This window comes from Taeniopygia guttata, chromosome 4 (genome assembly GCF_048771995.1).
Source record: "Taeniopygia guttata chromosome 4, bTaeGut7.mat, whole genome shotgun sequence".
NCBI classification, from domain to species: Eukaryota; Metazoa; Chordata; class Aves; order Passeriformes; family Estrildidae; genus Taeniopygia; species Taeniopygia guttata.
Genome location: NC_133028.1, coordinates 31,060,916 through 31,078,478, shown reverse-complemented (window position 1 = coordinate 31,078,478; position 17,563 = coordinate 31,060,916). Strand labels below are relative to the sequence as shown.

The following is a 17,563-nucleotide window of genomic DNA, read 5'->3' as shown; positions in this document are numbered from 1 at the left end:
TAAGATTGCAGTACTTCAACTACTGTCATACTCTTTAAATGTATAAACAAGTGCCCATAAAATTTTTTTTTAAATCAGTGTTTTTATTCACAGCACTCATTCTACTGAAGGCACTCTGCTGCATGTCTTCTTATGAACATTACCACTAACCCTGGGCTACAATAGATCTAATGTAGCACAGGCACTTCAAAGCTGAACTTTGCACACTCAAGATACCTGGTATTTGGTTGTTCAGTCTCAGCTCTATCAGTTCCTGTTTTTTTAGAACATTGATATGCAGTACCAATACACATCTTCATTTTTATCTTCATTTGTTTTGACGTGAAATCTATAGTATGGAATTCCAGAGATCAACATCTACGTCTGAAATCTCATACTTCACAATAAAAGGTTCTAGAATTCTGGAAAATCCTCAGTTCAGTGGGCTAAGGTGCCATAAGCACAATTACTACTCCAAAATGACCTGTGAAAAGGGTAATGAGGTATGGGATAAGGAGAGCAGAGAGTATGATGTCCAAAGCTGGAGCTTGGCTGTGATGATTTTGGGACTAGACAATCATGTCATCACCCTGGAGGAGGTAAGCAGTGGCCTGGACTTTGGAAGAACTACCTGGAGAAGTCTGTGTAGGCAGAAACTAGTCTCACAGGAATAATCCAGACAATCATGCAGAAGGACCAGTTTAATGTGGAATTAAATGTTTAAAATCTTTTGGTTGCATAAATGAGCAGAAAGTAACTGAGAATTAATCAGAATGCTGATTAAAAAGAACTTTTACATGACAAAATAAAGCATGTACCTTGAGACAAATATTTGGTTGTTCTAAAGAAAAATGAAAAGCTGTTGCTGTAACTAACAGAGGTTAGATCCTTGTTGATGTCCTATTTTTGTATTGTGGGCAGGTTTGATCCATCAGCAGAACTTCTCAATGGACACTGTTAAAATGGTCCTCGCTGCTAAGAGATGTGGTTCTGGTATTTGTTGTCTGTCTGGTTGCCCATTCAATCATGTTTTGAGGTGTTACAGAGAATATTAAAGGGTTTAAGAAAAATATTCACCCTCTTCCCTTGGGCTGGTATTACATTGCTTAAGTGAGGGTGGTAAGGATTTACACTCTATCTGGGGCAGGCCAGGAATTCATCTTGGTATTAGAACTTGCAGAACCATCTGATTGCAATAGCTTTCTATAAATTACTTTGTGTTACATGCAAGAGTGACTGTCACATGTTTGTCACACCTTTTGCTTTCTTAAATGAATTAAATTTATGGAGAGAGACATTTGAGTTCCTATAGGCATGTAGAGCATAAGGTGTCTCCTTAAATTCCTTGTCAGTTAAAAAAACCTTAAACCAGTAACAAACCATATCTTCTTGTTAGAGGATCAGTCAAGACCTTCAGGCACAAATTTTTAAGGGCCAGGTCTGAAAGTAGATTTATATGACTGTACATGGGCACTAGAGGCAATAATTTCCAAACGAACTTTTTAGCTGGATTTAATTACTCAGTTCTCCCTGTTGCAGAGATGCTGCTTTGAAAGCAGATTGTGAATGCTGTAGCAAATGAAGGAGAAAGGTGGAAGCCTGTAGATTTTGCTCTGTTCATGGGAGTCTGCCTTAGCAGCTAGGGCTATTAAACACCAAATAAAAAGCATGCTTCTAGGAGTGAGGGATAACAACAGGGAGCTTTATCAGTCAGCTACATCTGAGTCACAGGGCTTTACGTGGTTTTCTTAGGGTTACAGAGCAAAGCATAAGACCACAGGGATAAAGATAGAACACAGTTATTAACCCTGGGCCTTTTCTTGCATGGTGTGTGCTAATGCAAGCTTTGGGGCATCGTCTGTAGGAGGATGTCTTTTGGCTTTGATAATTCCAGCACAGGGAGCTACTCTAACTTCTCAGATGCTGTTGCAGTAGTGAAATGAGTATGTTGCCAAACCATGCTGTGCAAATGAAGCAAATTTTCTCTCTCAAAGACTGCTTGCATGCCCACTCAGGCAGAATGTTTAAAGGGTGATTTTGGCTTTTGGATACAAACAAAGTAAGAACTGATTATATATTTCTTTCTCCACATCCTTTGCCTTTCCCTTTTTTTCTTGCTGTTCCTCATACCCTTTTCCTTCCTTTTCCTTTTCCTTTTCCTTTTCCTTTTCCTTTTCCTTTTCCTTTTCCTTTTCCTTTTCCTTTTCCTTTTCCTTTTCCTTTTCCTTTTCCTTTTCCTTTTCCTTTTTTCCTTTTCCTTTTCCTTTTTTCCTTTTCCTTTTCCTTTTCCTTTTCCTTTTCCTTTTCCTTTTTTTCCTTTTCCTTTTTTTCCTTTTCCTTTTTCTTTTTTTCCCCAAGGTAAGACTTCTTTTAAACATTTCTCTGTGCCCTAATTGTCTTTTTGTAGCTCTGCTGAAGAGATGAGTGGATTCTAAAGAAATATATCAATATTTCTAAATGGCAGAAGGGAGTAAAAAGTAAAGATGTGAGTAAATTATATTTTATAATATTTGAATATTATAGTTGAAATATTTGAATACTATCTACAGGGAATTAAATTAAAACTTCCATTGAAATAAAATTTTACCATAAAAGAGTTAGTAGATAGATTTCTGAGCATGTCATGTTTGAGCTGTGGATCAAAAATCTTGTAGTGTTATTGCTTATACATAGAAAAAAACCACACTTTTTGAGAACTATGCCTAAAATCCCACTCTGTTAAAGGCTTTGTGCCTTGAGTAGTACTTGTGCTTATGTTTTGCGGTGGGTAAAGGTTGTGTTGTAGATGCTGCTCTGAATATTGTGTATTCATGGTCCGTGCCCCCAACAAGAGAGGAGTATTTCTTTTCAGGAAGGTTTATTGCTGAACTCTGATGACATTTGTGACCATCATCTACAGTCTGCCTAAACCAAGATGTTCCCTGTAACATTTTAGGTTCTGAAATGATTGCCTGTTTCTAGAATACTGTACTTGGCTCCAAAGGAGCAGTTTTTTTTTCCTCTTAAATAGAACTCATGTTATTAATTCCATTCATGTACTCCTTTCTTTTTTTTTTTTTTTTTTTTTTTCTCTCTCTCCTACGTCTCCTTTTTGCTGGCTGCAAAACTGCAGAATACTGAGTTCTGTCAGGGCCTTTTTGGCACAGCGTCACTGGTTTCCAAAGAAAGGAATCTGGTCCAACCATTACTGAAAAAGGGGGTCTATATGATATTATCTAGCATTCTGTCCAGTAATGTCTTGAAAACCTCCAGTGATGGGTATTTCAATATGTCCCTGGGGAGCTTGTTGCAGTGATCGACTTTTCTTATTGTGAAAACATTTTTTTCTCAAAACAGGGTAAATCTGCTTCTGATGCAGCTTGTACCCTTTGCCCCTTGACCTCTTTGTGTGGCTTAGTTCTTTTTGTAGCCACCCATTTAGTAGTGGAATATTGTTATGAGATCCTTCTTGAGTTGTCTTTTCTCCAGAAAGACAAGATCTTACTCTTTCAGTCTTTTCACACCAGGCAAGTTCTCCGGACTTTTGGTTATTTTTATGGCCCCTCTGTGTATTTTTTGAGTTGTAGGGACCAGAACAGGAAACAGAGCTCCAGGTGCAGCCTGACAATCTCTGAGGAGAGTGAAATGATCACACCTCTACCACTGCTAGTGGTCTTGTGGCTGCAGTCTGGGATCTGACTTGCCTTCATTGCTGCAGTGCTGCTCAGTTGACTCCTGTTCCATCAGGCTCCCCGGGTCCCTTTCAGCAATGCTGTGCCTCAGCCCACAGATCTTAACCTATACTGGGCTTTTTCATTATTTTGTGCCAGGTGCAGGACCTTGCACTTTTTGTTGTTAAAATTTATGCTGTTCCTGACATCCCACCCTTCCAGCCTGTCCAGGTCTGTACAAGATGCACATCCTACTTGCACAAATGCATTGAAATATCTTTCAGCATGCTGGAGATCTGTTCTGCAATTTTTTGGAATCCATAAACTTCCTTCACCACTTGAAAATTAATGGTAACAGAGTTTTGGGATTTATAAGTTTTATTCACCAGTAGCAGATGATTAAGGACTGTTGTAGAGTTAATTTATGTACCTCTTCTGGTCACTAGATGGAGGTAGGCAACCACAATGAGGGCAGCTTTCCCTAAGTTTTGTGTTATGAAAGTGATGTATTCTGTGCTGATTTGGACAGCAGGGAGTGTATTTTATCATTAGAAATACTATTCTTGTACAAGGTTGCTTGAGGATAGGATGACATTTGCACTTGCCAATCTGTAGATTTCCATCAAAGCAAACTTTTTCACTGGAATCTGTTTTAAATGAAAACTAGTCTGGGTATGATTTAATCTGATACATTTTATTATCAGCAATCCACTTCTGAATTTAGATAAGCATAAACATTGTTTAGATCATGCATGGATGTGTTTCTGTGCAGAAATTACTTTACTGCATGACCTTAGATCAAAAGAGGAACACATTAACATAAATTTAATGTCTACTATACTCTGGAACGAAATAGATGATTTGTGTGCATCCTTGTATTAGCAGTTATCAAATATCAACTTACAACAAAGCTGTAAGTTTTACATTGTGTTTGTGTATTCCCAGCATAATAAACAGCCTTTTCAGTAACAGCTTTCAGGTGTTGCTCGTTTATAGTCATTTACAGTTTTGAGATCTTTTAAGTAAGACCCCACTTCATCTTTACAGCTTAAGTTGCTGCCTCTTGTTACTTAGTTTCTAAAAAATTATTAATTTATAAGGACATTTTGCAAGCAGTGAGAGAAGAAAAAATTCTGTACCTTCAGCTACAGAAGACAGCCTCAGAGTGCTCTGAGCAGACGTGCACAGCTGTGACAATGAAGTAAAGCCTGGTGTCAGAGCTGATCTCATGTTACCTGTCAGACATAGGAGAACTACAGTGTTGCATACTGAACTTCTTGGGAATTACTAGATTTTATTTTTCTAATGATGCAGATGAAGCTAGTCTATATGTCTCTCTCCTCCATATCATGCTAAAATGATGAATTAATAAACATCCTGATGTTGCAGAAATAGTTGTGAATTAACTCAAATGGTGCAGGTTTATATGATTACTCTATTTTCTACTGAGTTAAGCAGGGCTGTGCATTTGCTGCAAGATTATTTAGAATGGGGTTGGATTAACTGATTGTCAGTGCTTTCAAATACAACACTGGCATCTTCATGTTGCACCATTCCCATGCTGTGCTATGTTGTTCTGGCTCCCCCCTGGGAGAAATGTCCCTCCACAGAGGGTTAAACCTGACTGGTGCAGCTAGAGCTGGAGGGAGGTGTGTTGGTAAGTGGGAGAGGAGAGGAGACAGTGGCATACAAATGATTGTGTACTAGATGAAAACACTGATCAGCTTAGCCAGGTAGCTTGTCTGTGCTCTGTATGTGTTATGTGTGCCTAACAATGGGTCCTTTGGACAAGATTACAGTGGTTTACCTCTTGAATGTGATCCACCCTCTGACCATCTGTGAGGGTCATGATTGTGAGGCTGTATCCACAAGTGTGTTTTGTTCTTACAGGATTTCTCTTCCTTTAATTTAAGTATTGGGTTTGGGGTGTTTTTTGAGCCTTTTAAAAAATTCTTTTAGCCCTCAGAGCATCCTGTGGCAATGAGGTCCATTTATTGGTGTATGCAGAAATACAGCTTTCATCTGATTATTTCCTGTACTCACATTGTAAGAAATATTAAAGTTTTTCCCCATTCACCTCCTTCATCCTGTTCATTATTTCATGTTAGAGATGATTGGAATATAGGAAATGCAGAGAGATGGAGAAAGCATTGTCAGTGGAGCTCCCTTATAAATTTTGGAAAAGGGATTCAATTTAAATTGCTCTGCTTGGCCACTTGAGATGTGTTGGCCATCGTAGAAGCCTTCATTCTGTATTCTCAAGGACATTAAGTTGTTTTCTGACTTCTCACGGGTATAAAACACTCTGTACTTAGGCAATTTCTGTAGATATTAGTGATTTAATGCTGCTCAAATTGTTGAGAAATGTTTTTCTTTTCCAAGATAGAGGCCTATATTTAGTGGCCTGTGGGGTGCTGCTGCAGAGTAGAACTGTCTGCACAGATTTTTTCTGAACTATTATAGAGAAGACTTGCCTGCTCTTCCTCCTACACATGCTGCTCCTTTCAAAGCCTAACATGGTTTCACAAAGCTACAGATGTTTCTTACCAAATTTTCCAACTTCACTGCCAGCAAGATGAACTCACGTGGCAGTGAATGAGACTTACTGCCTCCTTCTGCTCCCTTGTTGCCAGGACATCTGAAGAATTTCTCTCAGCAGCCAGCACTGTCTGTGTAAGGTCTTTTGAGGTGTATTGGAGGTTGTAAATTTTTTTCCTCTTTGGGTTTCTTTTTTTTCTTTTGTGTGTGTGTAGTTTGTTTCTTGTCTGTGTGTTTATTTGTTTTTGTTTTATTTGTTTTGGTCTAGACCTCTGTGTTTATTTTGACACGCACAAGTGTATGCTTTAGACTCAAGTTACAGTTTTTTATTTGGATATGGAGAAATGTGGAATCACAGGTGTCCTGGTTCAAAGAAAGCGTCTTAAATAGCTTCTACCCAAGGGGTTGTTATAAGGAGCTAAGGGACTTGCTTCTTTCTTTTTTTATTCAGCTTTTCCTTGACTTCTCTCTGACTACTGTTTTTCCATTATTGCTCTGTATGCAGCCCTGCCTTTGTCTCTCTCATGGAAGTGGGGTGGGTTATTTCCATCCACACAGCCGAGCCCGTGCACACAGGGATCATGTGTCTTCAGCCTGGCGTCTTGCAGAAGCTCCTGTTTGATAAGAGCAGCACTGGGCTACAGCAAGATTGTGTTCATTCGGCTGGGAGGGCCATTGCACTGTGGCAGCTGCCAGGGGAGGGAGTGAGGACCACACCTGGTGCAAAAGACACTTCCAGGGAATTTAACTCTCAGGTGTTTTACTGATTACAACATACGTACAAGGCTTCATTCACAGCCCTGAAACAATACAAATTTTGATGGAACAATATATATTTGTCTAGTTTTTGGGAACTGGAGTCTAACCAGGTATTACTTGAAAACATCGGCTTATTTTTTTTAAGATTGAAAAAAAGAGGAAGTTTTTCTTGCAAGTAAGTGGAAGGACAGGACTTTTTCAATAGGACTTTGTTTTCTGTGAAGAAAGTAACACTACAAATTGTCAACAGCTACAGTCATGATAACTCTATTGAAATAGAAATGAGCTCATAATTAATCTCTGTGAGCTTTGGATTTAAGTTTTAATGACAAAAATAGCCATTAAGAGAGTATAAGTAGAACATATTCTGTAATTGCTTTAATTAACCCAGTCCCCCTGTGCAGAGCTGGCTGATGGCCTGACTGGCTCAGGGCAAAGTCCTGCAAAAAGCTGTTAGAACCTGCAAAGTGTATCTAGTGAATTATGTATGCTTGAAGACTCTCTGCCAGAACGTGTTTTTGTTGCTACCTACGGTTTCTAGACTAATGCAAGAAAAGCCTTCAAAGAGGAAAATCTTTGGAGGCTTTACCTGAGGGGCTTAAACATCAGCAGAATTCAGCAGAAGTGTGTTGATTTCAGTGACCTGGTGCAGACTTTGTAGCAAGGCTGGCCTTTCTTGTTCCAAAACAGCATTGGATTAGAGAAGCAGTGTAAATAACATAGCTGTGTGCTGTTATGACCTCTTTTAAATTCTGCCCTTGTAATCCTTGTATGGTCCATTTGTCTGTACAGACCCTTTTGCCCTTTTCAGTTTCAGGATTGAAATGGCAGAGTTAATGGTATCTTTCTTAAGTAAGATAGAAGCTATGCAGTGTTGGTGGTACTTCCCTCAGCTATGAGTGCTGGAGTCTGTGTATGTGTGTGTGTAGGAGCTGGCATGTCACACAGTGCAACATGGACTGGGACAATATACAGCTTCCAACTTTAACTTGTCCTTTTAAATGCCATGCTTCCATTCTGTATTATCAAATAAAGTAACAACCTATCTGGGTCAAAGGCCCCTCTGACCTGCTTTTCTCAAAAGGGCAGCCCGAGGCCCTGCTCTGTGGGCAATGCCCAGGGTGTTCAGGGCTCAGCAGTGTGTTTCCTGCTGAGGCCAGTGTGTATGGCTGGGGCCCTGCAGGGAGCAGGTGGGACTAGTCACCCTCCCGTGCTGAAGCTGCTGTTCTCATTATAGGCTGAAACCTATTAACAGCAGCTTCTACAATCACTTTTCATTTAGTATGCCTTGGTTGTTTTGTTGTTCAGGACTTCTTCAATATTGGAACAGTCAGAAAACTTCTCTTTTAAATATGCTGTAACAATATTTTGAAACAGAATTGACTTGGTCTGGCTAAAATACTGCAATCTTTAGCACCTTCTACAACAGTTGTTGGGGTTTGATTTGCTGCTGTCATATATCCTTCCTTATTGTCTTGAAATCTGTGACAAAATATTTGCAAGCCTTCTGCTGTTTTATCATTCAAACCTCTAAGAAAACTATTAAGTGGAGTCAAACCAGGGTAGAATTTAGGATTAATATTGAAAAACTTAATCCACTCTGACAGTAAATTCTGTTTAACTAGTCCTCCAAAGATTTTTGTTGTTCAGCTGCAAATTTACCCTATGATTTTGTTCACTGTATTTTTAAAGTTAATTAAGCAACTATAATCTGGAATTATGTACAAAACATAGCTAATACCAGCATGTATCCTGTGCACTCCTTACTACTTACCCAACAGGCTGCTCTGTTTCCCTTAAGATTCAGTTTTTTAACCTAAATTTTAGGTTAAGAACGGAAAAATTAGCACATAGTTTAATGAACAACTTGCGCACACTGTAATTTGTTTTTATAAGTGTTGATTTTCCTCTGTTTTATTATGAATTAAACATGTTTTTAAAAAATAAGAATATGCCGCTTTTTAATTTTTTTTTTTAAATTTCCCTTTATGTTGTCAGTAATTCTGATTTTTTTTTCTCCTTTCCTTTTCTCTTTTCCTGTCTCCTAGCTTTTTACCCAAGAGTGTGTCTTGGATGAAGAGAGATCATGGAAGATGTTGAGGAGAGAAAAAAATATTAAAAATGGAAAAGAAAACACCTTGTTTTCTACTGAAACACCATGTGAGAAAAAAAAAAAATCAGTGAAAAAGCTTGCAAGTGTTTAAAATTAAATTCTATTTAAATGAAATTCTAAATAGTGTTTTTGGCCTACTGAGCCATGCTGCTTTACAGGAGCATTTCTCTCTTGCCAAGACACAGCACTTTCCAACCAAATTACCTCAGTTCCAACCTCTTCTCCTGCTGCTTTTCTTTGTATCTCAGTAGTTATTCCTAGTCATCTCTGCCTGGCAGTTTGCCTACATATTAGGATTTCAGTTTCAACTATGCTTTAAGTAGCAAAGAGCTCTTTGCCCTGCTCAGACCACTTTGCAACTTTTTTGTATAGCACTGTGTATTTTGTATGTCAGAATATTAGAGAATATTTTGTTATGAGGCTTGGTGTTTCTTAAATGTTATAGACATTCTCTTAGGGCGGTTAAAATATTTTTGAGGTGATGCATTAAATGCCAGCATCTGCATATTTATTTTTTGTTCCTTATTGTCTAATGCTTTTACCAAAGAGTCATAATCAGTCCTCACACAAGCAGCTGAGCTGGTGCATCTTATCTATGTCTGTTTGAATATATTTAAATTTTGCTTTTTGTATTTTCTGTAAAACTTGACTTACTGTTTATCTTTTGGTATTTATGTGTGGGTATTTCTTCTCCTTTAGGGCCCAATTAACATTTTTAGTTGAACTATAGGTTAGCTTATGAATATTGACATATCTATTTTTTTAACATTTTCACTTTCCTTTTTTTTCTTAACATATCTGAAAGCATTGGAGACCTGTTTGGTCCCTAAACTAGAAGTCTCATACTCTAAATTCAAAATGCACTTCTTTAATGATAGCACACTGTATGTACCTAGAGCAAGGTCTCTCTTGTGTCTGCATTAGACCTCAGAGCTCTTGAATTCCAGATTCTTTATTTTCTGCTGAAACAATAGATCAGCTATGGCAGATACTTTTTTTTTTTCTCTGCCTCATTTCCTCTATATGCAAAATTTGGGCAAAGGAGCTACTGTGTTCATTTGTATCCAATATGTCCAGAAAATATTATAAGCCCATTATTTTAAACTGGCACTATTTTCTTAGCTGTATAAAACCAAATTTTTCTTTTGTTTTGAGTTCTTATTTCCCACAATAAACATTCACTCTCTAGAATGCATGGGCTCTAGTGACCCTTGCACTGATTTTTGAGTTTATTTCTTCTCATTACTATTTGGGGTTTGAAACACCTTGGACATATTAAGACCTTAAGCATGATCAGCCTTCAAAATCAAAATTTTTCTCACTTTAATTCCATTTTATTGCTTCTATGCATCTAATCTACCTTTAAAAATATCATTGCATAATTTTTCAGTTAGGATTAGTATTTCTTGTACTGTAATTATGTCCAACATGGAAGAAGGAGAAGATTAGAAAAAAAAAAAGGCTGAAAAAATTTAATTTTTGTTCACCAAATTGAATTTCTTTTTTATCTGCAGTTTAATTCAGAATTATAATATATCATGTGTTATATATTCTCATAGGATCTGGGAAATTCTGGCATTATGAGATGTACTTTTTTGTCAGTAAAACATGAACCACAGAACATATAGCTTGTTGAACCTTTAAGCACACTTTACACATAGTTAAGGGACAAAACAGGTTTCAAGGAAAAAAAAAAGATAAAATGAGAAAGAAATCAAATTTAATATAATAAAAAGTAATAAAGAAGGAGTGGCAAGCAAAAAGTATGCAACAGATAAGCCAGCAGAGTTTACAGCCTGTGCATCTGTGATCTACCTCAGATCTGAACCATTTTCATCCTTGGCAGCCAACTGCCAAACCATCCACTGCTTCCACTGAGAAATGCCTGATCTCATGTTTATTGACATGCAGGGGAGAGATCTCCACATTCATTTGTAAATGTTGTTTCATCTTCTTTATTTATAGATCTTTGAAGTTTGTGCAGTAGGAAAAATACATTTCTACATTGGAAGGAAAATGGGATGTTTATACAGGAAGGTACCTTTATTTAGAAAACCTGAAGCATATACACATTATAGCATGGACTTCATAAATAAATGTGCAGAGCATATTATCAGTGCATATTGAGAAGAGTAGGGAGTTCTTGAGAGAGTAATTCCTTTGTCATATCCTATGAAGTGCTATCCAATTTACCAGCATTAAAAATTCTCCTTATGAATAATTTTATAGTTATCACCTCTCAGCTATTCATACAATACAAAACCCCTGCACAAAAAGTTCAAAAGATAAAACATAACTTTGCTGGTTGAATAAAACAAATGGCAGTTTGAGAATTTTTGTCATAACACTATAATCAACATTATAACCAATATTAGCTCATTTCTCTATTTGGTCCTTAAAAAAATAGTTTCTGAAGGAGTGATAAAACCTCAGTGTCAATAATGTCATTGTCACATTATTAATATTGTTTCAATGGCAAAAAGTGTCCTGATTAAATTCACGTTTTGCATATGCACAAGCCTGTGTAGTCATGGAAGTGATGGGAAGCATTTCTTTTTGCTCCAGGGATTAAGCTTCTCTCCGAAATCTTGCTGTTGTCAGTGTTTGAGAGGAGAGAAAGTTTCAGACAGAGCTTCTGTTGTCTTCTGCAATTCTTGCACTTTGCAGAACCAATCATTGAAATTTAGTGTCAAACATAAATTTCTGAAGCTTTTTCCTTTACTACACGATTCACACAGGAACTTAATGGAATACAAATATAAATTTATCTTTGAATAAATTATTCAAGACTGGCTTGGAACAGTGGTTTTTAACTTCATTTTCAGACACAGAAGTTCATGCCCTTTATTAGTTTATAAATGAATATTTATAAACTATGTGTGCTTTGTAGTTAGAGTATTTAAGACCTTTTCTATAACACATAAATTTGTAAGCATGGATTTAAAAAGCATTTTGAGACAGTTTTATCTGCTAGACTTTTATCAGTCCTTTTATGGGCTAGACACAATAAATCTGTTATTTAGTTTCTTATTAGTCACACTCTCAAATACCACATACTTCTGATGGACAAGTGAAATATTTAGGCTTTCTATTTTTCATGTTTGCATAGTTTATCTTAATTACAATTATCAGTTGTCAGTGTTTATGATAGCAATGTCCTGGTTTCAGCTGGGATGGAGTTAATTTGTTTCCTGGTAGCTGGTGTGGTGCTGTGTTTTGGTTTCAGTGTGAGAATGATATTGATAACACACTGATAACACCAAGCAGTGCTTACTTGATTCAAGTCAAGGACTTTTCAGTGTCCCAGGCTCTGCCAGCGATGGTGTGGACAAGGAGCTGTGGGGAAGCATGGACAGGACAGCTGACCTGAACTGCCCAAAGGGATATTCCATACCATGGTATGTCATGCTCAGGACATAGACTGTGGGGTATTGGGTGGGTGATGCCAGTGGTGGCTCAGAATTGGCTGGGTATTTGTCAGTGAGTGGGGAGAAATTGTCCTGTGCATTACTTGTCTTTTTGGGTTTCATTCCTCTCTCTCTTTGTTGTCTCTCACTTAATTTTATTATTATTATTATTATTTTCATTTAAATTAATATTTTCTTTCAATTATTAAACTATTCTTATCCCAATCCAGAGATAATTTTTTTTTTTTTTTTTCAATTCTTCTCCCAGTCCTAACAGAATAAGGGTGGGATCAGTGAGCAGATGTGTGGGACTTAATTGCCAGCTGGAGTTAAACCATGACAAGTAGTAGAACAACACTAGACTACTTTTTATAATTCTGGTAACCCACATTTATGGCCTTTATTTAGAACAATGTGGGGAAGAGCTTGTTTCTAAGACCATAGAGAACATAGCAAGTTCACCTTATGAAAACAGAGCAAAAAAGTCTTCACCTTTTTGTTACACAGAGCAAATTAGAAAAGGGCAATAATTAATATGCGTGTCTTGCTTGCAGAGGGCATAAACACTGTGCAGGTATTATTAAAAACTTCACAGCTGGATTTCAATAGGGCAGAAAATTCAATACACTGGAAGTGTTTGGCAATGATGTAATTCCACTGTAGAAAATCAATTTCTTGGTTAACTAATGTTTGCTAGCATGACAAGTAAAACCCATTAAAATAAAAAGATTGAATTTTATTATCTTAGCAATACTGTACTAAGATAAGAAATATCAACATTTATTTCAATTAAAATAAGCTTAGTTATTTAAAAAATATATTCTTTTTTCTAATAGTGAAAACCATTTAATATTTCCAGCGTGTATTTTTCCATATTTACTAGCAATTCAGCAAAACAAAATTAAATATGGCTTATTTTATACTTTAATTGACATCCAATGGAAACTCTGGTGATGTATCAAGAATAAAAAATATTGTTCTCCCACACTGGAGTCTGAGCCAAAATTTGCACCCTCCTGTAACTTTTAAAGTAGCTTTATGTCTCTATGTTTCACTTAAAGACCATAAAAGAATGCTTAAGGATATGTCAGAAACATGGGATGACCCAGGACCTGAGTGCATGTCTTGATAACATCCTAATCCTTGGTTACACCCTTCATCCTGGGATGAAGATCGCTGTGACACACCAGTGATCTTCCATGCCCAATTTTATATGGGAAGGAAAAATGGGTCAAAGTGTACTCTGGGGAAGGCTCCAGTAAGGATTTCATCGCTCAGTGTCAGCAGGCTCCAAGGCACTGTCCAGGCATGCAGCTGTGACTGCAACAGTTTCAACAGTGCAACTGCCTTTGACCTGGGCTAGTTGGAAAGTTAAGGTGAGATTCCATCTTCAGAAAGAGCTTTCAGAAAAAAACTTCTCTAGAAAGCTGTTCACATTTGTGTTCAAACAGTGGAAGGACTAGATCATGGACTGACTTATGGGAGGTGGTGCAGGCAGACATGCCAGATAATTGGAATCTGAGGGATGGTGGTCTATTTTCAGAGGATTGAATTCTGCTTAATCTTCTACTTACTTTCTACAGCCAAGCTGAAATTGGTTGGATGACTGATTTCAGATTATATTCATATGTTTGGATCTTGGTTGTGGCAGTTCTAAAGCAGATACCTTGCTCTTTCTACTGTCTCTGCTTTGGGAATGGGAACCTTCAGAAAAAGGCTAGAACCTGAAACTGAAGGCAGCATCAGTTTTAGCTGTTCTATCTGTGTCCTCATCCTCGAGACAGCACTGATAGACAGGTTTCCTGGACAGGCTGATGTTGAAGACATGGAGGAAGCCAAGGTCTTTCCTTGTGAATGTGCAAATTCCATTTCTCTCTTCCCAGCCTTTCTTTATCTTCACAGAGTTTTTAGCTAAAAACTACTGAAATACTAGACAAATATTACTTTAACCTATTTTAGGGTTGCTTTAAAGTGGTTTTAATTGGACTTCTATGTAGTTTTGTTTTTAATCCTTGTCCTACATGCTGGGAACTTGATTAATGAATTTCTATAATATACATATCTAGTCACATATGACAAGAAGATGAAACCAATATCTGAATTTTGGTTTGCTTGGTCTTCTAATTTAAGAGTATCTGCACGATATGTCTTTCCTCCTAGTAAACAGACTTAGGCAAGCATCATGTTTTAAACTTTTCTGAGTGACCTTAATATGCTTTCATTGGAAAAACAGTTATGGAATCTTTCTGTGCTGAAATCATAACCTTAAAACTTCCTTGGAATTTTCTGCCTTGTGCAGGGCTGCAGGAGCTCATGGGCACCCTCCAAAAGTGGTGTATTTCCAAAAAGACAAGACAGGTGAACATTCTGCAGACTGAAGCACACGTGTTCTATTTTTTCATAGCTGAGCCACTCAGGACCTGAGGCAATTCAGACAGAGATCTTCTGGAATCAAGGGGTGATACCAAACTAGGTTTTAGAGTCTTCCCTCTGAAAAGTCTTTTCTCCTCTACAAACTTCTTTCAAGTTTCACATTTCCATGTATTCCTTTGCCACCAAATAATCTTTCTCTTGTTTTCCTTTTTTCCGTGACTCCATCCCCTTCCCCTCAACAGACCTTGTCTTATTAGCTAATAAATTCCTGACACAGATCCATACATTTAATACCATTTTTTGCATGAACAGCTAGGTTCTCCCTGGAACTAATTTGAAGCACAGCAGACAATATTCTTCTCAGTGTGTTCCTGTGTTACATCCTTGTACCTCAGAGTTTCCCAGATTACTGAACTCTTGTATCAGCATCAGAGGCTGTAATACTTTCAGTGCCTCTGCTCTTCAGAAAAGTGAATAATTGAACCAAGCAGTTTCTGCATTCCCCTGGGCACAGGAATCAGTGGTAGTTCTTGATAATTGTATGAATGGTGGAAGCCCATTTTGAACTTCATGCATTCCTCATATCAGCTAGGTACAATGTAACTCTTAATTTCATCTCCCTGATGTACTGTAGTTAATTAGAATGTGTGCCCTTGATTTGAGCTATAGCTTTTATGTTTTAATGCAAATTCACTCAGTCATAGTCATCAGCATGTCCAGGTGACAAAATGGAAATGGCAGTATAATCTTCACTGTATGGACTTTTTCAGCTTCCTTTTTTCCTTCTATTTTACTTTCCTTTCATTTAATTAATTAAATTTTTTTTTTTTAAATAGTGTGGCAAAATTCCATAATATATTTTCTTACACACCCAGCTCTCTCTGTCTTTTCCCAGGATTTTGATCTCTGATTTTGCAACCTTAGAATTTTTAATATTTATGTGTAATGTAAGTACAGTTTTTATGTGGTGGTTGTATTAACATGATGCTAAGATTGTACTCATAAGCAATAAGATCAAGAAAACCAAGACTTGTCATATGAACTGTATTTCAATCTGATTATAGATATGCATTAAGATTCAGTGTTTAACCACATAGAGTAATACTATCCAGGGGGCAAAATATGAGCATTGCAGCCAAGTATATTTTGGAACATTGTTCAATTTAATAACAGATTATTTCTGATATGAGTGCAGCAGGTTAATAATAATATTTTTTTTGTTGAAAACCAAATGAAGGATATGTCTCTAACTTTTCATTTGTGCTTTAAGTAGAAGTCTTGGTACAGATTAGAAATGAAGTAAACCATAAGGTAATATGCAGGATCTTATATTGGATTTTGAAATGATATGTGTATTTTTGATTTTCTTGTATGCAGCCCATGTATATTTACCATACAAGTTGTGCTACCCACTGCAGGCATAAATTAGTTCTGCTTTCTTTCACATTCTCTATGAAGTATGTCTTAAATTGAAAAGGCAAGATCTTTTATGCTCTGGCCCTTTTATTAAAAACCCCCTCTATTTAGATGTTATTTATTTTGTTTATTTTTTATTATATTCAAATAGTATAGTATGTTTTTTTAGGGGAACAATAAATAGGGGAACAATATTAAGACTAGAGATCTGTCAAAACGTGTCATTGAAGATGGAACTTAAATTTCTCATCTTTTATGATGAGGTAACCCACCTGTTGATCAAGAGAAGCCAGTTGATATAATACTTTTGGATTTCAGTAAAGCTTTCAATACTGTCTCTTGGTACAGGATTCTTCTGGACAGAATGTCCAGCACACAGCTGGATAAACACATGATGCAGTGTGTGAGCAGCTGGCTCATAGGTCAGGCACAAAGGGCTGCAGTGAATCGGGTGACATCAGACAGGAGACCTGTGACTACTGGGGTTCCTCAGGGATCCATCTTAGATCCAGTTCTCTTCAGCATCTTCATAATGACTTGGATATGGGACTGGAAGGGACACAGAGGAAGTTCACAGATGATGATACAAATGTAGGAGGAGCTGTTGACTCCCTCAAAGGCAGGGATGGCCCTGCAGAGAGATTTTGGTAAATTAGAGGATTGGGTAATCACCAGCCAAATAAAGGTTCACAAGGCAAAGTGCTGGATTCTGCACCTGGGATGGGGCAGTCCTGGATATACAGACAGACTGGGGAGTGAAACTCTAGAGAGCAGCACTGTGAAAAGGGACCTGGGGGTCCTGACAAGTGGCACATTGAACATGAGTCAGCAGTGCCCTGGCAGCCAGGAGGGCCAGCTGTGTCCTGGGGCACATCAGGCACAGCATCACCAACCAGGCAAGGGAGGGGATTGTCATTGTCCTGCTCTGCTCTGCACTGGGCCTCACCTTGAGTCTTGTGGGCGATTTTGGCCATAGCAATATAAAAAAGACATTTAACTACTAGAAGGTGTCCAAAGGTGGGCTGTGAGGACAATGAAGGGCCTTGAGGCAAAGTTGTATGAGGAGCAACTGAGATCACCTGGTCTGCTCAGCCTGGAGAACGGGAGGCTGAGGGGAGACCTTGTTGCCATCTCATGAGGGGAAGAGGAGGGGCAGGCACTGTTCTCTGTGGTGACCAGTGACAAGACCCGAGGGAACGGCCTGAAGCTGTGTCAGGGGAGGTTGAGATTGGGTATTAGAAAAATGATTTTCACCCAGAGGCTGACTGGGCACTGGAACAGGTGAGGTGGTCACAGCACCAAACCTGACAGAGTTCAAGAAGCATTTG

At 37.8% G+C, this 17,563-nt stretch overlaps 1 long non-coding RNA gene across 1 annotated transcript in view; it reads left to right on the top strand.

Moving 5' to 3' along the window:
• Positions 1 to 4,895: 4,895 nt before the first annotated feature.
• Positions 4,896 to 17,563, top strand: part of LOC140683938 (uncharacterized) — a 45,272-nt gene continuing 32,604 nt past the window's right edge. Inside the window, exon 1 of the long non-coding RNA XR_012055608.1 lies at positions 4,896 to 12,437. This is a non-coding gene — a long non-coding RNA (uncharacterized lncRNA). The remainder of the gene's footprint in view (positions 12,438 to 17,563) is intronic.